Genomic DNA, 27,042 nt, shown 5'->3' with positions numbered 1-27,042 from the left:
CATTTCCCAAACTGGGTGTTGGGATCAACTGTAGCATGGGAAGTGGAGAGGCAGGGAATGGAGAAGAAGAGCAGCGAGGGTGAGGAAAGCTATAAGAAGCCAGATCTAACAGTCACCAGCCACTGAAAATCTTCTGCTGATGATGCTCAAAGTAAAATGGCGTACATCTCCTATCAAGTCAATCATGTTACCTCTCCTCTCCCATGGTGGCCCTTCAATGTAGCCAAGCAGAACAGCAACTAATGCCAAATACTCTGGCATGATGGCATGTAGAATATTACATTGAATTCTGGGCACCTTATTACTGGACAGATATCGACAAATTGAAACTTACAAGGCAAGATTATACAAGATAAATATGTATAGCTTGTCCAAGAGATGACTAAGCAGGGTGAAGTAGAGAGGCAATGAGACATGATAACAGTCTATAACTTTTCAATTGTTTAATCTTCAAGGAGGAAGAGGAATGTAGCATAGTACAAAGAGATATAAGTGCAGTAATAGGATGAAACTAAGAAATGAAAAGTTTAAGATGAATATCAGGAAAAAACTTCCTGATAGGAAGATATTAGTCTGTGGAATGGACTCCCAAAGGAAGTGGTGAAAGCCCCACGGTGTTAGAACTACACTAGAAAAAACAATAATGAATCTGTCATAGGAAACAATCCTGTACTGGCACGGAAAAGGAACAAATAACCTAACAGGTCTTTTACATCTATAATAGCTATGATTCCCCGAGTCTCTCCACTTTTTTCTTCTCATCCTCCCCTTTTCCTTTTTAAGATATGGACAAGACTTAAACAACAACAACAACAGAGCAATATAATGCTATTCTTTTAAAGAAGATGGAACATTGTGGAGAGATCAGATGATATTTACAGGGAGTCAAAAGGATTGCATGGGGAGAGGGAAAAAACGTGTGTTGTACAGACAGCAGAAGGTTTGCTTAGCTGAAGAAAGGGAGCAGGCACGCTTCTCTTTCATTCATTCCCATCGTACACATGAAAACCATCTGAGATTTTAACCCCTCAGAACAGGTCTCCTATGTTTTCATTTTGGAAATCTGGTCATTCTAGCTATTTAGGATCTCCATTTTATGTTATAATTACAAATATGTTTCTTACATAAAGTGTCAAATTTACAAATATTTAGTTAGGATACCATGAAAAATGCAAACAATCATTTTGCATTTTGACAAATGCACCATTATACTAACATACATTTACACTGGAAACCTTTAATCCATACGTTCTTCAATAGTTTTCAGACTATAATTATGTTTTATTCAAGAGTCAGGATCCTGCAGTTCATTTTACAAGATTACAACATGGAGAAAAAATGTGCATTGAATTTTCCATTTCAGTTAAACTCAATAAAACCTTCTGGCTAATCAAATTTTTATTCCAGTCATAGAATCATAGAATATCAAGGTTGGAAGGGACCTCAGGAGGTCATCTAGTCCAACCCCCTGCTCAAAGCAGGACCAATCCCCAATTTTTGCCCCAGATCCCTAAGTGGCCCCCTCAAGGATTGAACTCACAATCCTTCCAGAAAGTTTGGTGTTATCCAGAATATATTTTCTGACATTTAGTGGAAGGAGAACATTTGCCAGGTCTGAGAGATCTACAGATTTCAATGTGTTAATTACTCTGCCAACTGGACAACAGCAAGGATAGGAATAAAGGAAGCTATTACCCCTTTCCGACTCATATTAACAATGGATATTTTCTCTTAGTGGGCAAAGATGTAAACTTTATCATCAGAAAAAGACAAGTATTGAACCTCAGTGATAGTTCATGTTTTCTTCATGGGAAAGAGGACAAGGAATGAGGTTATAGCTGTACTGTGTCCTCCTCATGATCACGTATATTTGTGTATTTGGACCTGTAAGGGCCTTATGGCTAAATTAGTCAAGATTTTATTAAGGACAGCAAGGACTCTTGCTTTAATGCCTTCATTGCTGTAATGCATCCCTATTTGTGATTTGTTGTGTTAATCCAGGGGTGGCCTACTGTCGTCCACTAAAATTATTGTCTGTGCTTTTTCCTGCGTAGTCTACTGCCTAATGGCTTTGACAGTGTTTTAATGTTCACATATTATGATAAAAGAATTATTTTAAAATACCATTTTCACTAATATGAATAGAAAGGTTTTAAATATTCTCTTTATCTTGCTTCCAACAAATGACATTCAAAAGCCTTTTTTAACTAACGTGTTTTCTGAGAGAAAAAGATTGTGTTTGAATGCTTGCAATCAATTACTGTGGACAAAAGACAGTAGAGGAAGCCCTTGTTCAACAGCTAGAGCTCTTACAATAAATGGCTTTTTTCTCTCATTCCAAAAGCTTTGACAGAATAAATAGAAAAACTACTCTTAAAGTTGACCATACAATTACATGCTACATGTAATCAATGAATCATCATAACGCATAAAAAATCTGTTTCATTTTGTTTTTAAGAGTTAGTGAACTGTGAAGGCGCAAGCACAAATGTAGCAGTAGTAAATTTATTAAGTACAAACATAAGGTTGTGTAACTGTATAACAGAGTCCTACTTCAGTAGATGGCACTTAGGTTTGTAGTTGGCACTGATAAAGCTACACAAAGGTTTTTGAAATCCTTTAATTCTGTTTCAGAAAAAAGATACTTGCTTTTAGATGTGATATTGCTTTAAAAATAAATTACTATAATAGCCATGTAAAAACCTGCTACTGCTGTAGAGTTGTGACTTATTGCATAGAATTTGTCTATAAAAACAAACATGTGCCCGATTGGCATAATCTCCTTCTGTAGCATGAAAACCTAAATGTGCTTAGTCTCTGATTTTTATAGCATTTTCAGTGTTAAGTTATTATAACAGCTCCTGGCAGTACGGCACTGGAGTTGTCATTTCCATTATAAACTCTGTTTTTCAAGCATTCATAAATTAGTAGTTTTAATTCACATCTGGCTGAAACTTGATATTCTAAACCAGCTTGTACGCAAATTTTCCTCTAAAAAGGTGAAAATTAGAGGGCCTTTTTGTAGCCTCAAATATTCTTTTGATTGTTAACTTAAAAATGCCATACTATTCTAATCATAGATTTGTTTGGGTACTCAGTCTTTTGTTCTAATGCCCTAGGCACTGGAATAGGAATTAGAGGTTTTAAATATCTAATCATGGCTCCATTACCTCTGTGACCTTCAACAGATTTCTTAACTTCTCCAATTTACTCTTATCTGTAAATAGGAATAATCAACCGATCAAAAACAAAATAAAATGAAACCCAAACTCACTAAATTAAAAGGATATTCAGGTGGTACATTTAAATAATTAAAAGTTAGGAAATGAAAAAGTTAAGGTTGCATAAGGAACTTGAACTCTGTCCCCAATCATGCAAGCATTATGATACATTCTTTAATTACAAAACCTCATACTGTTTCTCAAATATGTTATATACTTTTTTTTTAAACTTTAGATGAACATACAGCACCTTCTATTAATGCGTAACACTCTGTGTATACCAAACAGAGGCCATGAAACTCACTTGAATGAAAGATGCAGAGTGAAAGAGGAAAGTACTCCTACCTTGCAAGATTTTGTGTATAAAATTACTTTCAAATATTCCATCTGGCATACAAAGACTAGTTTACAGTAGGTATATAGTAGGTTTGCAGGTATATACAGTTGCAGAAAAAATGGCAAGAATATCGTCTCTGAACATACATAGATAGATTTAATTTATATAATACACAGAGTATTAGGATTTGGATTTGCCAATACAATATTTTGTTTAAATTGCAACATATTTTTATTACAATTATTTAATACATAGACACACATATATAAATATGTCTATCTATGTAACATAATAAAATGTGTATGTTTTAATGTAAGCAAAATACTGAAGGTGAAATCCTGACCCCACTGAAATAAAAAAATCCCTCTTCGACTTCAATAGGTTTAGGATTTCACCCTGCATCTTGTAGGATCCTGCAAGGATCGGTTGTTCGCCCTATGCTACTCAACATTTTTATCAATGACCTGGAAGAAAATATAAAATCATTACTGATCAAGTTTGCAGATGACACTAAAATTGGGGGGAGTGGTTAATAATAAAGAGGACACGTCACTGATACCAAGTGATTCAGATCACTCTGTCAGCTAGTGCACAAGCAATATGTGCTTTAAGAAGGCCAAATGTAAAGCCATAATCTAGGAACAAAAAACATTGGCCATATTTACAAGACAGAGAAGCAGTAACTCTAAGGAAGACTTCAGGATTATGATGGATAATCAGCTGAACATCAGTCCGAGTGCAATGCTGTCACCAAATAGGCTAATGATATATAAAGAGGGGAATATCAGGTTGGAGTAGGGAGGTTATATTACTTGGTATTTGGCACTGGTGCAACTGCCACTTGAATACCACATCCAGTTCTGTTGTCCACAATTCAAGAAAGTTGTAGATAGGGTGACCAGATTGCAAGAGTGAAATATCAGGACACATTGAGCGAGAGGGGGAGAAGGGGAAAGAGACAGACAGACACAGGTGCACAACCCTGACCGGAGCTGTGCTGTGCCTGGCCCTGTGCTACCAGCATTCCCTTCCTGTTGGGGGTGGGCCCATGCTGCGTCACACAGCTCCCTTGCCCAGCACCCCCTGGATCCACTATGCCCAGAGCCCCCCTACAACCCTTCCACCACAAATGCATAGTGTTGTGCACACACACACTCCGCCCAGCGCCCCCCTGCCCACAGCCCCACCAAAGCTGCCCAGCACCCCACACAGAACCCCCCACTCAATAGTTTCCCAATACACACAGATTTCCCCTTCCTCCCCTCCTCCCTCCCAGTGCCCTTCCCCACAGCCCCACCCCACAACTACACAATGTCCCACACAGACCCCCACTGCCCAGTGCCTGACACACACAGATCTCCCCCACTTCCCAACCCCCCCCTACAGGCTCGCACTGTCTAGAACCCCAAAACCCACAAACCTCCCCCACTGCCCAGTGCCCCCCACACCCTCACAGCCCAGCACTCCCCACACACCTCCCAGACACTCACCATCACACCCTGCCCCCTTCCCTGGCTGCACTCACCAGCCCTGCTGGGAGGTCTCTGGCTCCTAGGGTGAGAGCAGCGAGGGAAGTCTCCAGACTCTCCATGAGCTGTGCCCGCCCAAGCGCAAGCTCCATAGCTCCCAGTGGCCAGAAAAATGGGAGCTGCCGGAGCTGCGAAGCAGGGCTTGCAGGTGCCGGCAGCATGCAGACCCCTCCCCCACAAAGAGCCAGAGGGACCTGCCAGAGGGCGGGGTGGGGAGTCCCGGCACTGCTTATCTGGGGCAGCTCCCGTCCTGGGAAGCATCCGGCAGGCAGGTCCCTCTGGCTCCTAGGGTCACAGGTTGGGTCGGGTGTGGGGGCAGGAGGGCTCTCTGCCCGCCCCCAGCGCCTGCAAGCCCCGCCCCTGCAGCACGTGGCACTCCTGCCGGCGGGCGGGTGCTGGCAGCTGCCCCAGGAAGCAGTGAGCAGTGGCACCGCAGCTGCGGTGCCACGATCCAGACGGTCCCAATATCGGGACAAAGGGAGTCCTGACCACCGTAAGGTCGGGATGTGGGACAAGTTCCCTAAAATAGGGACTGTCCTGATAAAATAGGGACTTCTGGTCACCCTAGTTGTAGATAAACTGGAGAGGATTCACCAGAACAATTAAAGGATTGAAAAGCATGCCTTATAGTGATAGACTGAAGGAGCTCACTCTATTTACCATACCAATCAAAAAGAAGGTAAAGGGGTGACTTGATCGCAGTCTGTAAGTACCTACACAGGAAACAGAAGTTTGGTAGTAGAGGGATTTTCAATGTAGCAGGACAAAGGTATAAAAAGATTCAATGGCTACAAGCTGAAACTAGACAAATTCAGTCTAGAAATAAGGTATGAAGTCTTAACAATGAGAGTAATTAACCATTGGAACAACTGACCAATGGTTGTGGTGGATTCTCCATCATTGGAAATTTTAAAATCGAGACTGAATGTTTTTCTAAGAGACGTGCTCTCGTTCAAACAAGAATTAATTCAGGGAAATCCTATAGCCTGTGTTATAGAGGAGGTCAGCCTAGATGATCAAAAAGGTCTCTTCTGGCCTTATAATCCATGAATCTTTAAATCAATTAATAGTATATACACAATGTATTAGTAAAGAACATAAATGCTCTCAAGTACAGCATGTGGAATAGTGTAGCTACTTTTCTTTATTTATTTTATCAACTATACCATGGATGCTGTACAAAATTCAATTAATCTCAGTGGGACTTTACAGAGAAAGATTTACGTTATTCCAAGAATTTAGTGTGTGATTTTCATAAGTGTTCAGCATTGGCCTGATTCTCTTCTCACTGAAGTCAAAGAAAATTTTAACATGATAACCACATTTTAAATTCCCACCCTATATGGACAGAAGCACTGGGTCAACTGCACTATTTTTCCCACACAAAAAAGACACTATTTCCAAAATAGCAGTATTGTGTCAATCACAGGCACTGGAATTGTGGAGGTAGGGGGGTGGAGGCAAGGTGCTACAGCCCTTCCACTTTTGAAAGTGGATGGGCCTAACCTATCCACTTTTCCCCTTAGGATCGGCTCCCTGCACCTTCTCTTCCCTCAGGCCCTGCCCCCGACCAGGCAGAAGCTGGAGCCCCAGGGAGTTGTGGGGAGCTGCAGACCCTATACCTGCCCAGGATGCGGGGGGCCCAGAGAGCAGCCACCAGCCCATCTCCCCATCCTTCTGCCCCCCCTGCACTCAGGGCACATGGAGGGTTCACAGCTCCCCACGTGGCTCTTACCATGGCGCAGCTGCAGCTCTTCAGCCCTTGAGGCCCCACCTCCAAGCCAGTATCTGTTAATACACTGTCATTCTGTAAAACATGGACCTTCACATTTATATATACTTCATTCTCTTTAAACACTGTGAAAGTAGATCTCCAAAAAGGTTTGTGGTTTGCTCAAAAACAAAATACTCCGTTGGCCACTTGTCTGACACAGGCAGATCTTGAGCCAATTTAGTAAGCATCAGTTATAATTCACTTTTGAAAGGAATTATTTGTGATTTCAGCCTTCTCAGAGTTGTAGCCAAATGGGAACATGTACACATCTTTAAGCTAAATCAGATATCCAAATGCAATATCTAGCATTCATTATGGTATGTTGATTTGTGACATTTCCTGAAGAATTTTGGTTCTATAAACTAATGAATGGATTACTCACATTCCACATGTGAACACACATCCATGTGTGACAAAAAAGATACTGATAATATTCAGTTCAGTTTTTAATAATAATCTTCATTTAATAACTCAAGCTTATCTTAATACAAATTACTTTAATACAGATTACAATAATTTATTTTAACTGTTTCATGGGCTATATTTCCATTTCAATTAAAAGAGTCATTATTTGGATATGTGAATTGGTAATAATTAGTAGATATGAGAGAATTGTACATTTTGTTGCTCAAGTAGGTCAAGCACTATGCATTATCCATCTTTTTAAGTGAAAATGGCTTTTCAGGTTTAAGAACCATCTGAGAAGGAAGCAGGAACTGAAATCCTAGTTTTGCTGACACCCAAAACTGAGAATGTAGCTGTAGAAGCTGAGGCTGGAAGAATTATGGCAGTAATGAATTCCCCATCAGAATGCAATGGGCAATGTATTCTTCAGCTATCAGACTCCACTGATAGTCATGTCTCAAGAGTCCAGTAAAAGTGACCACTACTGGTTGGTTAAAAAGAAATCAGGCAGTGAGAGGAAAGCTCCAAAGGACATTTGGCCCTGGTCTGCACTACAGTTCTCAGGGTCCATCTCCATGGAAACCCCCTCTCAAAAATCTGTTTCTGTCTTAAAGCATTGTATCAGGTGTAGGGCTTCATGCTCACATCCTTTGCCCATCAGGGCAGGCAGAGTCCAGCTCCATGTAGTCAGCCAACCCACAGCCCGGACTTGGCTATAGTTTCTTTCAATCTCTTGCCCCTGGGTAATCTCACTGCTCTCAGTGAGTTCAATTCACGCCCGGGGTCCCTTTTGAGTCCAGTAACCTCTAGCTCCTGGCGGCATTCCCAGGTCTTGCCACCAGTTGTTGACTGAGAGCAGCCTTTCAGCGCCCCCACACCCATATGTCTTGCAGTGTTAGTCTGTGCCCAAACTAGGCGGGAGAGGAAGGAAATGCCAACCACTACCCCGGGCTGGGCTCCCCTTGCTACTGGAGCTCAGTCATGATCCCTAGCAGCCTCTCCTCCTGGGGAAAGTCCCCCCTTTTTGTAGTAGCCAGCTACCCCTTTTTAAGATCCCCTTCTCCAAGCATGTTCTGCAGGTGAGTCTAACTGGTGCTGCCTGAGAGCTGGAATGCTCATTAGGCTGTCAGTGGGATCGGGGCATGTCCCCTCACGCTCCACTCACTTGTAAGATCAGGGCTGGCAGAGTTGAGGACTTCTAATGATGTCACAGGTTAGTCTGACCTAACTTCCTAAGTATAGTCACCTAGCCCAAGCCTGATAGAGGGTTTGAGCGGATATCTGAAACAATGCTCACCACATGAAAAACTATTAACAGGTTTGACATTTTTTTCACATGGTGTGATTGCTACAGCTGCAGATGAATGGAACTAACCAGTGGTAGCCCAAAGCTACACAAGAAAAGCTCACAGCTGGGCTGAGGAGGGAATGTAAGCCAGTGAGAGAGAGAAAAAAAAAACAAAAAAACAACCAGTGAATAAGTAACAGATCCTTTTCTCTGAGAACTGCAGACCAGGGTTGCTGAGGAAACACAGCTGGAAGTACCATCCAAATGCTACATCAGCCAGTGAGACCAAATCCAGGTAGGAGCGCTTGAAGAAGGTGTCCACAGAGTGGTAAATGGCAACCCAACACAACTCACTCTCTAAGACTTCCTCCTTTGCTACCCAGGAGGCACCAACTGCCATAATATAGTGAGCCAGAAAGGGCATGAGACTGTCTGGAGGAAAAGATTAGGGTTAGGATGCTGAAGTACTGAGGCTCTTGAGGACTTCAAGTAAGATGAAGAGGGAACAGGATTTCTTAAATTCCTTGGCGTAGAAGATCAATTTCAATAGCTCTATAGATGTATAAGGACTGCCTTAGAATCTCTTTCTTGCCTTGGGATAGGGACATAAGCTACAGACAGAAATCTTCTTACTGAGGCGCAAGTCTGACATTAATTTTTAGAAGGACCATTCACTTTCTTTCTGAAAAAATAAGTAAGATGGGTCACAAGAAAGTGCAGCTACTTCCCCCATTCTGTGGACAGAGCTGATAACCACCAGAAAAGGAAACCTTCCAGGAGAGAATAAAAAGAGGCACAATTTTCAGGGGTTCAAAGGGATTTAAACATAAAACATTTTTAAACACAAAACTGAAACTCCAAAGACAGCCAAGAGACCTAGCATGAAGCCTTGGGTAACTTAAAGCTTTGCAAAATCTAAACACAGAGGTGAGACTTGTTGAGAAACTCTATTTCTCTGACCCTGTAGGAAATTAAAGACTGAAGGCCTGAACCCAGAGGTAGTCAGTTGCTAGACTCTTATCAAAAGAGGCCTGGAGGAAATTAAAGATGACTGGGAGGGATACTTTTTTCGTAGACAGACAGATATGCATCAAGTGGAGAGAAAGGACCAAACCTATTGTATACAAATGAGGGAGAATGGTTAGGACTTTGTCTTAAAAGGCCAGTTTCTTTAGTTATGAATCAAGCCTTAGAGCTGAGGAGGAGGTGAAGGTTGCAGGACAAGACCCTGTTGGAGAAGATCAGTTCCTTTAGGAAATGAAAGGTTGAGGTCTTGGGACTACCAGAGCAGGTCTGCAAACGATGGGGGTTTTTGGCCAATTTTGGACAACAAGATCAATGAGCATCTGTTGTGAGAGCGTCAGAGGACCCTTGTCTCCATTCTCAATGATTCCCAGAATATGAAATAGTTGCAGCAGCTTGATAATTTTTCTGGATGTAGTCTGGGTAAGCAATCACGCATGTCCTGTCCTGACAAAGGGCTGCTGCAATTACAATCATAATCATTGTGGTGGTCATTGATAGAGATACTTGACCAAAGAGATGGGCCCGATACTGAAAATGTAGATGGTTGGTCGTGAACCTGAGGAACTTTGTGGGACTACACAATTGGAACACGAAGTCCACAGAGGCAATAGCGCTATTGTTGACCAAAGGGAATCCACTTTGAATTTCCCCCATTTTGCATAGCAATGCAGCCATTTCAGGTCTAGGATACTTCACAGACAACATGTGTTTATAACTATAAAATATTTTAACTACAATTGATCTGTTGGAATAAGAGTGATGTCTGTTAGATAACAGAACACAAATTAAAGAGACAGAGGGAGAGGAATAATGGATAGACACAGATGAAGACAGGGGAAGAAAGAAGAATTTTATGTAGCATTCCTCCTTGACTCTGGAGAGGACTCAGATGACAAAGGTGATCTTGGTCCACTTATTGATGAATAGTGAAAGCCTCTCCACCATAAGGACCATCACCTTGTTGGGTATCCTTAGCTCAGTGGGGGAATTTTTGAGAATCAATGTGATAAAAGTCACCAGACAGAACCATTTGTCTAAGAAGATCCTCTTGGGATTCTCTGGTGAAGTAGTGGGTTTGGAAGAGGAAGAAGACAGAGCCACGGTTTCACAATCAGTCTCTACTGTCCAGAGAGGAATGTGGAGAGACATACAGGTCCTTCTGCCACATATGGCAGAAGAGAAGTTCCAGGACAGGACTGAGCAAGAGATAAAGTAAATAGAGAGAAGCCTCATCGTGACTTCTTTAGGTGGGGAGAAGAAAAGCCCCTTTTCTGGGGGTACATGAATGACAGGGGACGGACAAAAGGTTTTAAAAAGATATGCTCTAGTTTTAACAGGAATTGCTTTTGAGAAGTTCTGTGACCTGTGTTGTATAGAAGGTCAGACTAGATTACCACAATAGTCCCTTCTGAACTTGTTATCTATGCAACCTGATGGAAGAATGCAGGAGAAGAGAGTTTGTTGGGTAAGAAGAGAGAACAAGACCTATCTCCATCTGGTAGTCCTCCTCCTTGAAACTGCTCTCTTGAGAGGGAGCTCACCTTTTTGTCTGTACCACTGCCAGCCACACCATGGAACTGATCTTCAAAAAAGCCTACATTTCATGGAATAGTAGAAGTCAGAGATGTGAAAGTCTGAGTTGGTCATGCTCCGTTCTCTGGCCAGGACAGGCAGTAATTGTAAATGTCTCAAGCAATGGGACTTCTATCAATTCCATTGGAAGATTTTTCCATAGCTTCAATGCGGTTACTGTTACAAAATGACTCCTGCTATTCAGCCTATAGTTTTCTTTCCTCAATTTCATTATATTATTGCTAATATACCATTTTAGTCTACATATTCTTTAAAACTGTAGACTGTTGTCTTATTCCTGCTTAGTTTCATTTGGCCAGGCTACCTATATTCTTTTAATCTTTTCTTATACATCATTCCCTCCAGCTTCTTAATTTTTGATTGTCTTCTGTCAATTGCAATCAATTAATCTATACCTTGAGGTGCTGTAAAATGGATGCAGTTTTCTTGGTGTGATCTGCATCATGTAATTTTTGCAACTATTTTAAAGTCTCTTTGATCACTATTCTGACGCCTTTGCAAAAATTACTACTACTGCAGGAGTCTTTTCAAAGCTAGTATTTCAAAATATATTATTTTTTCCCCCACAATCCATCATAGAGTGCCATGATGCTTAGCAAAACCAGGATGACACATCTGAGTGAAATAATGGCAGTTTCAAAAAAAGATTGGTTCTTGTGATCTGCCTGATTAAATCTTTGAATAATTGTCCAAACATTCAAAGTGTCCAGTCCTGCAAGGTGAAGTGCACCATAAAATTCCCTCTGTAGCTACTGGGAGCAGAGTGTGTTTACAGGGGGCATTCAGCAACTTGCAGGACCAGCTCCCAAAGCAGAAAATACTAGTTTAAGAATTTAGTGTTAGGTTTTGTTTCACTAAAGTTTTTGTTTCTCCCCCTTAAAGGGTTCACCGAAACTAGAACAGCCAGAGAACCAGTATGACTTGAATAACCTTCAAATAAACATACTTACGCACTTGTTAAAACAAACACTATCCCTGCTGCTCAAACTGAAGTTAGCAACCCTTTCCCCTTAATAGCTTTAAAACAATTTGAAAAGTAACAGAATAGCAGTTCCCTCACATAGAAACTAATCATCATCATTAAAAGATCCTTAAAAGCAAATACAGAATGGTCAGCGAGCCAGGTTACCTTAATATTTAATGAAGGAACATTTCCATATCTATCAAGTTATGGGATAAACCCTTAAGTACTAAAATCTACCATCATCAGTAAAGTCCATTTCAATGTTCAGCCTATCACGGATTATCTACAATCAAAGGAAATCAGGTTTCAAAACAAAAAAAGGAGAATATGATAAAGCTATACGAAGTATTCTCTGGCAGTGATAAAGCAGGCAGAGAGGTGGCTGTCATAAAATAGCCAAATAGCTTTTTCCACCTCCATCAAGGTCACTTTACTGATGATGTACTCAATAAGATGATAATGCATTTAACCACTTTCCTTGCATCTGACTTCGACCTTATCACAAATCCAAATGGCCTTGTTTAACTACCCTGGCCTTTCAGCATTTCCCTGAACAAAGATAATTAAGGAGATGTACTGCCCCCTACTATCACAGGAATTGAAAGACAAATAAACTTTTAAGAGCACAGCCAGGTGTCTATTGCACTAACGTACAACATTTAAGCAGGGGGTAAAATGAAATAACAGTTAAATAATTATAAAAGGTTAACAATGCTATATAAGGCAATTTTGTTTCATTTAAAAGAAAAAGCATAAAAAGTGTTCCAGACTACTTTTGACAGCTCCCTAGACAGTTTTTCCTTGGACAACATTTATGACTGAAGAGGAAAATATCTTCTGCAAAAATTAACATTAACAATGCTGATTGAAATGTCTGCAGATTTGAACATTTCATAAGCAGTTAAAATTATTTTTAAATTTAATTTATTTAATTGAATTTAGTAATTGTGGTTGAACATTAAGAATTCATTTTGGTATTGAGAAAAAATCTATTTCTATTTTCATGGTCAGTAAATACTGTACTTGAGATGCAAATCGAACTACTTTAATAAAAATAAAATTAGGCAGGTAGAATGGTTTTAGAACTTAAACTAAATATTTTAAAAAATACTTTTGTATGATATTAAAAAACACCCAAATACTTTTTATGTACAATTATGCTTGCGTTTTCTTTAATTTTCATTCATAAACTCTAGTGTCTTAAACCAGTCTATAAGATCCTGCTGCTTTTTCCTATGAACAAGCACAGTAATCAGACTATAACTAAAGACCACTGAAACTGGCCAGTGAGAATGGAGGAACATGCCAAATCAGGAATGTTATTTCCAGCTAGAGTGGAACACATAAGCCCTTTTTATTAGGTAACCTGGGCCTCCGAGGCATCAAAACATTCTTTCCATTATTAAGCTTGCATCTTCTGCATGAGCTGGAAACAGGCAGAAAAAGTTCCTTATCAGAAAGGTAAAGCTAGTACAATTATATTGCCATTACCAAGATAGTTGTCCTTTAGCTATTGAAAATAGATTAAGCTTAAAACAATTAAGCAGCATGTTAAATATATTTAAATTTAATCCCTATTCAGATCTTCACAAATTACAATCATCATGACTTTTGCTTATTTCTGCTGACCTTTGTTATTTGAATGATCAAATAATGAATTGTTTGTAAAAGTTCAGTTATCCTGTGAAATTTCTTGTCAAAAACTCTTTGTTATTAAGTCCAACTACTATAACTCTGAACCTGTTCTACTTTAAATCTGAGCTGTAGCTCACGAAAGCTTATGCTCAAATAAATTGGTTAGTCTCTAAGGTGCCACAAGTACTCCTTTCCTTTTTTTAAATCTTCACTAACCTTAAATTTTGGGATGAAGGGAACATGTGTTATTTACAATTTTTAAAACTGTAATATTACATCATGAAGACATTTTACATATTATAAACAAAAAGATCATTTAGATATTAGTAAAATACTTAAAGTATTTTACATATACATATAGTAAAATACTTAAATCTTGTAATGATTCATCTGATTTCTCTGTTTAAAGGCTTTTGATCTTCTGAACACATCAACAGACCATAACTACCCTTATTTCCATAAACTGGATTGAAGTTATGACCCCCCATTTCAATATATACCCCCTGGGATATTGAACAGCCTATACCTATGACTATTTGGGGTAGCGGGTGGCTGCTATCAAAAACATTTTGAAAGAACTGGCTCATCAGGCATCCCCTCAGTAATGGTTTAAACATGAACATAAAAACAATAGTTACAAGTTTATCTAAACATTTGCTATAGATAGTCCCTGAAGAGGGCTAGAGAGGTTAGTGTTGCTTCTAATGAACATTAAGTCTATGCTGTAGTATTGCATTTACAATTCTGGACAGAATTTATTAAAAAACAATCTATCTCCTTGTTTGTGTATCATTTATAAAATGTCTCTGCAACCTATTCAATCATTACACAGAAAATTTTCTAAAAGAGCATGGGTGTGTCAAGTGTGTAAATATTCATAATATACTATTACAATGTTTCATCCTAATTGTCTATTTTGTGCAAAGAACTTCTAGGGCCCAATCGTGAAAGGTTTGAGCACCCCCAACTCTCAGTGAAGTCAGTGGCAGTTGAGGGAACTTTAAAGTTCACAGGATCCCTAACATACATCTAAATACATAGTGTCCACAGTGCTATTGTAATTTAATTTATATATAATTATTCCTAAGAAAAGTCTTATGAACTTTCTCCGTATGTGATTGTAATAGTATTTATAACGGAATATTCTGCAATTAAATCTTCACAGATGGGGGTGGGGGGGAAGTTAGGACAAAAACTGTAGTTCAGAATAAATTAAAGCCGGGTATCATTTTCTGTGTATTTAGCATTAATACTTTATTTTTAGTAAAGTTACTTGTTAAACATCTTTATTCACCCTTGTTTAGTTCAAAGAATGAACTGAGACGCAAAACAAGTTATCAAAATAAAGATGTGAAATTCAGAAGCCTGATCCCTTAATTGCTGATCAGAGCTGAAAACAGACCTTTCTCACTAATTGCATGAGTCTTGTTAAATCTTTTGAAATACACTTTAACACATGAAAGAATACAGTTTAGAACAGGTACTTAAATCTGGGTCTTTTTTGTTGCTTGCAAGAGTGATGATGAGTGCTTAGCAAAAATTTTCCTGTGGACCTTTAAAAGGAATGAATACCTGGAATACAGCATTTTAATCTGCCTCAGAGCATTAATAATCAAAATCACTGTATTTAGACAGCTACCACTATGCCACTTTTCTTCCTTCTGAAAGAAATGCATTCCATACTAAATGGAATGTATTACTTCAGATCACGTGCCCTCAGTGCTCTGTAAAAAAAGTTAAGGACGTAAAAACTCTTAACAGTAAATCAAGAACTCAAAAACATGTTTAAATGTTTAGACAAGTTTTTGCAATAAATTGCAATGTAGCTTTTCTGTAAGTCCTTGTAAGAGATGATTGTGCTGTGCCACTCATTACACAGAAAAATGGTACAAATTTATCAAAAATGTAGTCACATTTCAACCAGAAGCTGAAGTTTTTCTTGATTATTTTTAACATTAATTCCACAGAAGAAGGTTAAGCTAATTTGTATTAGAATGTTATTCCCTTTATTTGTACTTATTTAGGAGATATTAAATTATTTAACTATCAAGGAGAGAGAAGAAAACCATGCAATAACTAAATGATATGGCCCACCAAATAGTTTTAAGAAAAAATTAGTACAAATATGCAAATTTACTCATTCACATCTTAATGATAGCCCGTAAAAATCACAAGACAACACTGACACAACATCAGGAAACCAATTTCACAAATCTCTTATGCAGTTTACACACTTACTGTTGGATAGTGGCCTCTTGCCATCTTTGGTAACTTTTTCCACCTAATTTTAGTCAATTTATTCTGTAGATTACAAGGCCTGATGAGGGAAGGTGATTGATTCCCTTCTTCCACTCTATTGTTCTCTATCTTCAAAGCTGCTAACAGACTGAGAGCAGCTCAGTCTTTGTCTGAAGGGCTTGAGAGTTCATATCCTAAATTTATCTTTCTAATGCTGAAATGTCTGCAAGGATTCTTAAAGCTTTTTACAGTCATGCCCAGAAAACAGAAACAAAGTTAGCAAAGAGCAGGGATCACTCCAAAGTGTCAGGTTTGTTTGCTGAAGTAGATCAGCATCCCTTCAAACCCTCAAAGTTTAGGGGGTTTTGTTTAATAGTCAAACTGTCTTATCAGAAGTAGCAAGTGGGATAAGCCAAAAATTTCTGAAGTTCAGTAAATCTATTAACAATTATGAATGCTAATTAAGAGGGCTTAAAAAAATCAATGTTCAGTATACAGATACAGTTCAAATACAATTTCATGGGGTCTAACAGGAAAACTAAAATATAAGGAATACAAAGGCTAAAATATTATGTCCATACATTGAAATAAACAAAATAATTGTAAGTAAGCTGGATTTATGACATACCTTTCTTAGAATTTTTTAATCCCTTCTTAAAGGCTACTCTAACAAACAAACAGCAAACAGAGATCTCTGGATAGCTCCCTCAAACATTTAAAGTTGGAGAACAAAAGGTTTATTTTAAAAATGAAAACGTTGGCTTGTACAACTCCAGACATGAATCTGCTTTCAATTACTGAAAGTATTTCCACTTCAGTGGAAAGGGATCAGATCTTCAACTATACCATCTTTAGGCAATTAATTTGATTATATTAGGCTTTAGGAATACAAAATCACTTTGTGGCATAGCCATGTATTCTGTACATATCATTCATTAGGTACACAGAAGAGAAATAGCTAATACTATAACTGAAAGGCAGCAAAAATTGTGGCTGTTCACAGCAGTACCATATTTCCATAACAGATCTCTGCTTTATTGAAGGTACTTACAAAAATCTCAAATCTCACTTACATTTTAAAGTAAAAATATTACATTTCTCTCTAAATCAACCAAGACTGCTTTTCCACAGTTTAATGTGCATTATTTGCTCTGTTATTAAGTTAAATTATTCTTCACAGACTTTGTTCTAGAAACAATGTTCTGACAAAATTATACACTAGGTATTGTATTCTCAGGGAAAGGTGCTTTTATGATTAGAAGTATTTTATACTTTTTTTCTTAAAGTAATCAGTGTAGAAACAGAAAGGCTTATAAAGCAGAACTATATACAGAATCTTAGCTATCTCAACTATAAATTATGCAAAAACTATTTATAATAAAATTAAATACACTGAAATGCAGTCATAAAATGTAGAGAAATATAAAAGTTCACATTCTCTTCAGAATGCATATATTACCTTTTAATTTATATATATATATATAGACACACACACACACACACACACACACACACAGAGCAAGAAAAAAATTCTGTTACATAGCAGCCACTTGCAGAAGCATCTGGTATTTAGAACGATCTCTAAAGTTAAGCCATTGCCTAATCTAAATCCTCAATTTGGTGCCTCAGGGGTTAAAAAGCCACCTCATTTCAAATGCTAATATTGCCTCTGCATGGATTCAAAGAGAAACTGAGCCTCCTCCCATTTCAATACCATACCATACAAAAGCATACAAATAAGACTCCATACATATCTATTCTGTATAAATGATTCATCTAAATATATTTGACTGACTTCACTCAATCTGAAAAATCACACTTTATCCTGGCTCAGCTGTAAGGTCAAAAGGGTTGGTTTTCAGTCACCCACCTTTCCGTGGTGATTCCTCCTTCTGTCTGGATGTGAAGCGCAGATCACGGCGTTTCCAAGTTGAATCAGTCTATATAATGTATCATGTTACAGAGTCTGGCTTTCTCCTCAAGCACATAACAGCAATCAGACATGATAGGCTGAGGCTCCTCTGTTTACACCCAGGCAAGCGAGGGAGGCTGGGCTTGGCATTCCTTAACCCTTTCTAAACTACAAAAGTGCCTTCTATAGTTATCATTCTTCAGTCATACACAAATCTGAAAAAAAAATCCAACTCATTCCCAATATTCTTCTAAAGTCATCTCTGGTTGCCAAATATCCTACTGCAGTTGCTTTTAAATATACAGATAACTCTTCTGTGATGTTAATTTACCATGTCAAAACCACAGATTTTCAAATAATCTTATGCTTAAAGATTTGCAGTATGACACATTTTATTTACACAAACATAAAAGACATGCCACAAAAATGTTTTTGATAATGACAATATTTCTAAACTCTCTAGATAGAGAGAAGAGAGATTTAATCAGGAAGCTCTATTCCTTGGATTGTCACAAAAGAATCTTTTCCTGACCAAATAAAAAAAAAGAACATTGTCCTGCCAACATGTATACATCACATATCTAATATAATTTAGATGCAAGCTATGGAATTTGTCACACATTTCACTTAAGCAAAACTGGTTGTGTCTTGGACAGCTTTCCATTTATGAGAAGAAGATGGACAGCTTACAAAGTGGTTTAACTAACTGATACAAACAAAAAGAAAAGGAGGACTTGTGGCACCTTAGAGACTAACCAATTTATTTGAGCATGAGCTTTCGTGAGCTACAGCTCACTTCATCGGACGAGCTGTAGCTCACAAAAGCTTATGCTCAAATAAATTGGTTAGTCTCTAAGGTGCCACAAGTCCTCCTTTTCTTTTTGCGAATACAGAATAACACGGCTGCTACTCTGAAACCTGATACAAACAAGTCTCATGCATCCACCTGATATTGCAGCACTTCCACATCCATAAACTGCCAGTGAAGTCCACAGGAGTTTTACAGATGGAAGAAATGCAAAATCAGGCTCAGGTCCTTTTGACATACATTCATAATTGCCATTAACACTAATGAGAGTAATGCGTGGACATACTGGAAAGAGGACAGCCCCTTTAAACTGAAGCACAGGTTATAAAACAGAGTCAAACTAGCAGTTCTTATATGCACACACTGGAACCCACTGTATATATAATAATATAATTCCCAGATAATATCATTTCTCAGATCTGTGTTTTAATTGAAATAAAGGGTCAGCAGACTATGACAATTATAAAGTTTACAATGTACTCATTCTTCATTTTGTATATTCAGATAAGAATATAATAGGATTTTACAAATCTTCCACACTAAAGATAAATTTAAAAAACAAAATAAAAACAAAAATACCCACAATACAGTCCATTGCTATTTAATCCAATGGGGGGGTTTCCATGACTTTATTGGATGCAGGATCAGACACACGTGTAACAACTTTCAACTGAAGACAACAGGGAACTTGACAAAGTGAAAAAACTACAGATACAGGAATCACTAATCACTAATCATTAATTGCAGAAATACTATACACGAGTTCAGGACAGAAAGTGGAAAATGTGTTAGCCAACCAGAATTATAAGGACATTTATAGAGGCAAACAGAATGATCCAATTATCGTTTCATAGAATCACAGAATATCAGGGTTGGAAGGGACCTCAGGAGGTCATCTAGTCCAACCCCCTGCTCAAAGCAGGACCAATCCCCAACTAAATCATCCCAGCCAGGGCTTTGTCAAGCCTGACCTTAAAAACCTCATAAGAAGGAGATTCCACCACTTCCCTAGGTAATGCATTCCAGTGCTTCACCACCCTCCTAGTGAAAAAGATTTTCCTAATATCCAACCTAAATCTCCCCCACCGCAACTTGAGACCATTACTCCTTGTTCTGTCATCTGCTACCACTGAGAACAGTCTAGAGCCATCCTCTTTGGAACCCCCTTTCAGGTAGTTGAAAGCAGCTATTTGGCCAGCTTACTAAGGCTACTGGCCCCTACCTCTTGAGAAAAGCATCATGAAATGTTTTATTATTAGCAGTGAGGTAAATAGTTTTATATTCCCTCCATCCTGAAGAAATTTGGTTCTGCATTGACTTGAAGAGCAGACTGCCACCTACTGAATCATGTGTGCAGTGTTGTTAAGCTGTGATCATCCCAGGATATGAGAGACACAAGGTGGATGAGGTAATATCTTTTATTGGACTAACTTCTGCTGGTGAAAGAGACAAGCTTTCGAGCTTAAACAGAGCTCCTCTGTAGGTCTGGGAAATGTACTCACAGTGTTACAGCTAAATACAATTGTTTAGAGTGAGCAGTTAACGCATATTTCAAGGAACCATTCAAGGTGAAAGGTTTCAGAGTAACAGCCATGTTAGCCTGTATTCGCAAAAAGAAAAGGAGTACTTGTGGCACCTTAGAGACTAACCAATTTATTTGAGCATAAGCTTTCCTGAGTTACAGCTCACTTCATCGGATGCATACTGTGGAAACTGCAGAAGACATTATATAAACAGAGACCATGAAACAATACCTCCTCCCACCCCACTCTCCTGCTGGTAATAGCTTATCTAAAGTGATCACTCTCCTTACAATGTGTATGATAATCAAGTTGGGCCGTTTCCAGCACAAATCCAGGTTTTCTCACCCTCCGCCCCCCCCCCCACACACACAAACTCACTCTCCTGCTGGTAATAGCCCATCCAAAGTGACCACTCTCTTTACAATAAGAAAAGGAGTACTTGTGGCACCTTAGAGACTAACCAATTTATTTGAGCATGAGCTTTCGTGAGCTACAGCTCACTTCATCGGATGCTGTAGCTCACGAAAGCTCATGCTCAAATAAACTGGTTAGTCTCTAAGGTGCCACAAGTACTCCTTTTCTTTTTGCAAAGACAGACTAACACGGCTGTTACTCTGAAACCTCTCTTTACAATGTGTATGATAATCAAGGTGCTCACCTTGATTATCATACACATTGTAAAGAGAGTGGTCACTTTGGATGGGCTATTACCAGCAGGAGAGTGAGTTTGTGGGGGGGAGGGGGGCGGAGGGTGAGAAAACCTGGATTTGTGCTGGAAACGGCCCAACTTGATTATCATACACATTGTAAGGAGAGTGATCACTTTAGATAAGCTATTACCAGCAGGAGAGTGGGGTGGGAGGAGGTATTGTTTCATGGTCTCTGTGTATATAATGTCTTCTGCAGTTTCCACAGTATGCATCCGATGAAGTGAGCTGTAGCTCAGGAAAGCTTATGCTCAAATAAATTGGTTAGTCTCTAAGGTGCCACAAGTACTCTTTTTCTTTTTATTCAAGGTGAAGTGGCCCATTACCACCTCTTCAGTCATAGGTGGGAAATGAGGGGAAAAAACTGGGGGTTTGGGGTTAAGTTGTAATAAGCCATAAATCCACCTTTATTCAGTCCATGATTTTTAGTATCTAGCAAAGTTATGAATTTAAACTCCCAGGCTTGTCTTTTGAAAGGCTTGTGCAGGTTTCCTTTGAGGAAGAGGACCCAGAGGTCAGATATAGAGTGATTGTTTTTTGAAAAAAAGTGTTCATCCAGAGGTGATTATGGTGTTTTTATCTTTTTATCATTCTTCTGTATGAGTTCATTCAAGATATCACCTATCTGGTTACCAGCATGCCTCACAAAGATGGCATTGCTGCCTGTCTCAAATATTTACAAGATAATGGACAACCCTAAGATACCCCAAACATTGCCAAACTAATCCATTTCATCCTCACCCATAATAATTTTACACTGAACAACACTTTGTCGAAACCACTGGAACAGTCCTGCATTCTAGGATGGTTCTGTCGAGGTGGCCCGTGTACTGCTTCATGAGCCACAGGACTAAGGGGTAGGTTGGCTCTCCCAGGATCACGATTGGCATTTCAACATTCCCAACAGTAATCCTCTGGTCTGGAAAGAAAATCCTACTTGCAGCATTCTGAATAGGCCTGTGTTCTTAAAGATGTGTACGTCATGCACCTTCCTTGACCATCCTGCGTTGATGTCAATAAAACATCAATGGTGATTTACCAATACCATAGAAAAGTAGCCCTTTCTGTTAATGTGCTCTGTGGCAAGGTGGTCTGGTGCCAAAATAGGGATTTGCATCCAGGAATGTGGCCTTGTGCATCCGAAGTTCTGCAGCCACTGCTCATCATCCCATACCTGCATAACGACGTGATCCCACCAGTCAATGCTCATTTCTCAGGCCCAGAACCATCCATAGCTGCCAACAACCACCTTGAATTGTTTCTTTGTATGTCCCACAGCAAGCTAGCCTTCAAGCAACCATCATGTTCCCCACGGCTCCTCTGGCAGCTTTACAAATACTACAGGATCAGGCATGTTGTGCTCTCAACACTCATTACAACAATGCAGAGCTGCGCAGGATCCATGCTTCTCGCAGAGATGGAGGATGCACGGGTTTGCAGGGCTTTTGAAAAGAGGCGCGGAACATTACAGGATGCAGGTAAAATTAAAGGATGAAGAAAACTGCCTCATGGGAAGTTGAAACTGTGTTCCCAGTCACCCCTGCATGACTCATTTGACCCCATGAGGCAATGAAAACCCTACCCAAAACACCCGGGGCTATATGATGGCAAGTTGCACAGTGGGATAGCTACCCACGGTGCACTGATCTCTGCATCAGTGCAAGCGTTGGTGGGGAAGATGCACACTGCCAACACAAGGAGCATAGTGTGGACATACAAAAGCAATTTAATCACTGCTGTACATCGATGTAACTTAGGTTGACTTGCCCTTAGCTGTAACACTCTAAGAACCTTTCACAGACCTAACATAAAGCTCTGTGCAGCTCGAAAGCTTGTCTCTCTCACCAACAGAAGTTTTTCCAATAAAAGATATTACCTCATCCACCTTGTCTCTCTCATATCCTGGGGCCAAAATGGCTACAACGCCACTGCATACAAATATTTCCTGCACCAACTGAGCTTTTCTGTGGGAATCTCGTCAACTCTACTTATCTTTTTATGAGATCCGACACAGTCACAGTGAGCATGGCAGCTGACTAGAACCATACTTGGCCAAATAAGTGATCAATAAATCTGTTAATGATGGTATAAATACTTCTAGACGAAACAAGACAGCTTTAAATTATCTCAATTTCAGTTTGCACTTTTTGGTATAAATATGTATTGCAAATACATATTTTACATACATCGTGCATAAACATTAAGGCATTAGAAATCCCAGATTCATATTTATACATATTTCTAAATAGGTATGCATTTATACACACACACATCCCCCTGAATATAGTTATTCAAACCTCATTGATCACTTAGTTTTTTTAACTCCCATGGGAAATAAAACCAGGCTGTATTCAGTTAGCTGGAAGAATAAGAACCTATGAAGCCTAAGTGTGACGGCTGCCATCTTGGCCAACACATGGGGCAACTGAATTGGAGACCTCCAGAGCTACGGTGTAAAGGCGAGAGCTGCTGCTTCCTGACCTATAGGTCTCTAGCTATAGCTACAACAGACTATTATTCTCTGTGGACGGGGCACAGAGGGGGACCTGTAACACACACTTACCTGTAGGTTACATATTTCCTCTGATCAAAGAAAGCTTGTCCTGATCATCTGAGCCCCACAGCAATTCAAATCCCAGACAAACCCACACTTTTGTGACAATCACCATGTTGGCTAACACCTGGGGATTGAATCAGAAACTGCCAGAAATAAAAGCGTAAACTGCTATAGCTTGAGATAAAGAGGGAAACTCTCATGCTGGCTCTGAAAGATTCATGCCCTCTGTGGATTGGTAGAGAGGCGGACCTGTAACACTTATTTACAAGCAAGTTACATAAGCTTGTCAATTTATACCTTGATAATACTATTTTCCTGGAGGGGAATTATTCTAGAGATGATAACCCCACAGACAATGTGCTTATATGCTTGTGTAGGAATCCATGTGGACATTGAGCTCTCCAACTATACAGATGTTCCAAGAGTCAGAGGTAAAGATGTTATCTGAAGGGGTGGGGTGCTACTTCTTGGGCTCCACTTTCACTTTAGAAGAAAGCTGATTGTGACTTCCCATCTATACCTGATCCATAATTTCTATATATCCAATTTATACACACATATGCATACCATTCTGAGGAGGGTGAACTATCACATAACAGGACTCTGTTTAAGTTTACTCTTGGAAACCACCCCTCCCCTCACTCACCCAACCATCACTGCACACTTTTTAACCACACATTGTTTTTGTACAGAGGAGCATGCCACTACACTCGACCGCTTGCTCTCTGACAATTTTGGGACTGTCTGCAGTGGAATTTCCTTTGCTTCGATCCTGTTTGTGCTGTTAAGTGTAGGTGATGTGACTGCTAAATTCCATCAATTTATTTATGAATAATTCCAGCAAGTTATTTATGAAAATTCACTAGCTATAGTGCCAATTAAACTGAAAAGTACATGTTTCCCTTGTAAATATATATGAAATATTGCAAGTGGCAAATACCCAGGAAGCAAAATCTACCATGTGTCTACGTATCTTCCATGTTAATAGAGCAGAATATTTTGCAAAGTACATACTGGACTTGACTCTCCACACAGTTGCACTGTTGACACCAGGCTAACTCCATTAAGTGGAGTTATCCTGGCATAAACCCAGCGTACCCAGTTTATATAGAGACTACCCATACAGAATGAGGGACACACCCACAAATGCAGAAGAATTTGGCATACTAACTGCAGACAACAGACCATGGTGGGTGTATGACGGATTCAGGACCAGGAGGAACTGGCATCAGAGATTTAGTGATGAAAAGCTAATTGAAAGAAATGAGTTTGGAGGAGTACAGCATGTGTGCTTGATTCACAGGGAAATATACAGACAAACTAATTTTTGTAACTATTTAGCCAAATGGCTGTTTTGTGAATTGGTAAAGGTATGTGGAGTCTTTAACCATTATATTTAAATCCAGCCCAAGTCAGAGGGAACAATATTTATCTAATTACAGATCAGTGACTTGTATGAAATGAGTTGGGTTGCCTCAGTCCAAGTCTTAGTAGACAGGTGTTTTCATTGCAGCTGATGCTAATGTTAGTCTCCTTGTTGGAAGTTGCATTAAATGGGAAGGGAGATTACCCTTCTTGCACTAGCTGGAGCGGTCTCTTCAGGTTCGAATTGAGGCAAAGTGGCAGTATGGTGTAATACTTATCCACTCATCTAAAGCACTGAAAGGTACTATTAGGGTTACCAACTTTCTACTTGCACAAAACCAAACACCATTGTCCCACACCCTGCCCCACCCCTCTCCAAGGCCCTTCCCTCTGTCACTCACTCTCCCCCCCACCTTTACTCACTCGCTCATTTTCACCGAGCTGGCTCAGGGGATTGGGGTGCGGGAGGGGTTGACAGCTCCAGCTGGGGATGCAGGTTCCGGGGTAAGGCCAGAAATGAGGGGAGTATGAGGGGGCTCCGGGCTGGGGCAGGGGGCTATGGGGGCTCTGGTGTGGGGGCTGGGGATGAGGGATTTGAAGTGCAGAAGGGGCTCTGAGCTGGGGCCAAGGGGTTTGGAGGGCAGGATGGGGATCAAGGCTGGCGTAGGAGGTGCGGGTGTGGGCTCTGGGATTTGGGGTGCAGGAGGGGGCTCCGGACTGGGGCTGAGGGGTTTGGGAAAGGGTGTTGGGGGGCAGGGTGGTGTGAAGGCTCCTGCTGGGTGTGCGGGCTTTGGGGTGGGGCTGGGGATGAGGGACCTGGGGTGCAGAAGGTTACTCCCGGCCAGCACTCCTGCCCCATGCTGGGCAAGGGGCAGCTCCATGCCCCATCCCCAGTGACGCTACGGTGAGGGGCAGCAGCAGTGGAGGCCACACATGATGGCAGCGCTCTCTCCACCCCCCCCGGTACCCACCATAGGGGAGGTCAGGGGGCTTCCTGGACCTGAGAGGGGCCCTAGGAGTACGTGCAGTGACGGTGGTGCAGAGTGAGTGTGCTGGGGGGTTCAGCCGGCTGGGAGTACCCGGCTGCCGGGTTCAGAGGATGGGAGGGGAAATCAGGGCTGGGGGAGGGGGTTGGGACACAGGAGGGGATGAGGGGTGGAGACTCCCAGAAACTGCGGCATATCCCTTCTCCGGCTCCTATGCGGAGGTGCGGCCAGGCGACTCTGTACGCTGCCCCATCTGCAGGTGCCGCCACCACAGCTCCCATTTGCTGCAGTTTCCAGACAATGGGAGCTGCGGAGCTGGCAGTTGGGGAGAGGGCAGTGCCCGGTGCCCCCTGGCTACTTCTACACCTAGGAGCCAGAGGGGGGACATGTTGCTGCTTCCGAGAGCCGCAGGGAGCTGGCCTTAGTCCTGCTATGCCACCAACCAGACTTTTAATCATAGAATCAAAGAATATCAAAGTTGGAAGGGATCTCAGGAGGTCATCTAGTCCAACCCCTTGCTCAAAGCAGGACCAGTCCCCAATGTTTGCCCCAGATCCCTAAATGGCCCCCTCAAGGATTGAACTCACAACCCTGGGTTTAGCAGGCCAATGCTCAAACCACTGAGCTATCCCTCCCCCATGACCAGGTCAGCAGTACTGACCAGAGCCGCCAGGCAGGGGCAGCGAGTTGTATGGGCCTGTGGTGCCCGGGCTCCAGGAATATTCAAGGCCGGGGGCCCTGCTCCACCAACGTTTGGAGCTAGGTCTCTCCCCCGGCCCTGCCTGGAGTGGCCCCTAGCCCCTGCCTGCCCCCCCATCCCTCTGACCCCCAGAGCGTCGTCCCCCCCCGCAGCATCCCGCACCCCTCCCCCCAAGCCCCAGAGCATCCCTGCCTGACTGAAAGCGGAGCATGGCTCTCCCTAGGCTGTTTGCGCTGCCAGCAGCTGCTCCACCTTAGGAGCGGGGAGGAGGCGGCACACATGTGCTTGGCAGTCCTCCCGTCCCCCAGCACCCACCAGGAGGAAACACCAAGGGAGCTTCCGGCGGGAGACCTCACTCACTCACCTGAGCAGCTGCTGGTGCTTCAGTGAGTGTCTGACCCTGTGATCCACCCCACCAGCCACCACTCCTGCCCCACACTGGGCAAGGGGCAGCCCCATCCCCCATGAGGCTAC

The 27,042-nt window shown here is 41.0% G+C and overlaps 1 protein-coding gene across 38 annotated transcripts in view; it reads right to left on the bottom strand.

Annotated features, from left to right (window-relative positions):
• Positions 1-27,042, bottom strand: part of TENM3 (teneurin transmembrane protein 3) — a 2,220,601-nt gene that overhangs the window by 353,849 nt on the left and 1,839,710 nt on the right. The window contains exon 1 of one of the 38 annotated variants that reach the window (XM_075127846.1): positions 17,881-18,008. The exons of 36 other annotated variants lie outside the window; for them this stretch is intronic. The gene's annotated coding sequence lies outside the window, so the exon portion shown is untranslated. Of the gene's footprint in view, positions 1-17,880; positions 18,009-27,042 lie in introns of those variants that run through there. One more of the 38 variants, XM_075127841.1, reaches the window with a different exon arrangement.

This window comes from Caretta caretta, chromosome 4 (genome assembly GCF_965140235.1).
Source record: "Caretta caretta isolate rCarCar2 chromosome 4, rCarCar1.hap1, whole genome shotgun sequence".
Lineage (NCBI taxonomy): Eukaryota > Metazoa > Chordata > Testudines > Cheloniidae > Caretta > Caretta caretta.
Note: the sequence above shows the minus strand (reverse complement) of the source record. Positions and strands in the feature narration are given on the sequence as shown.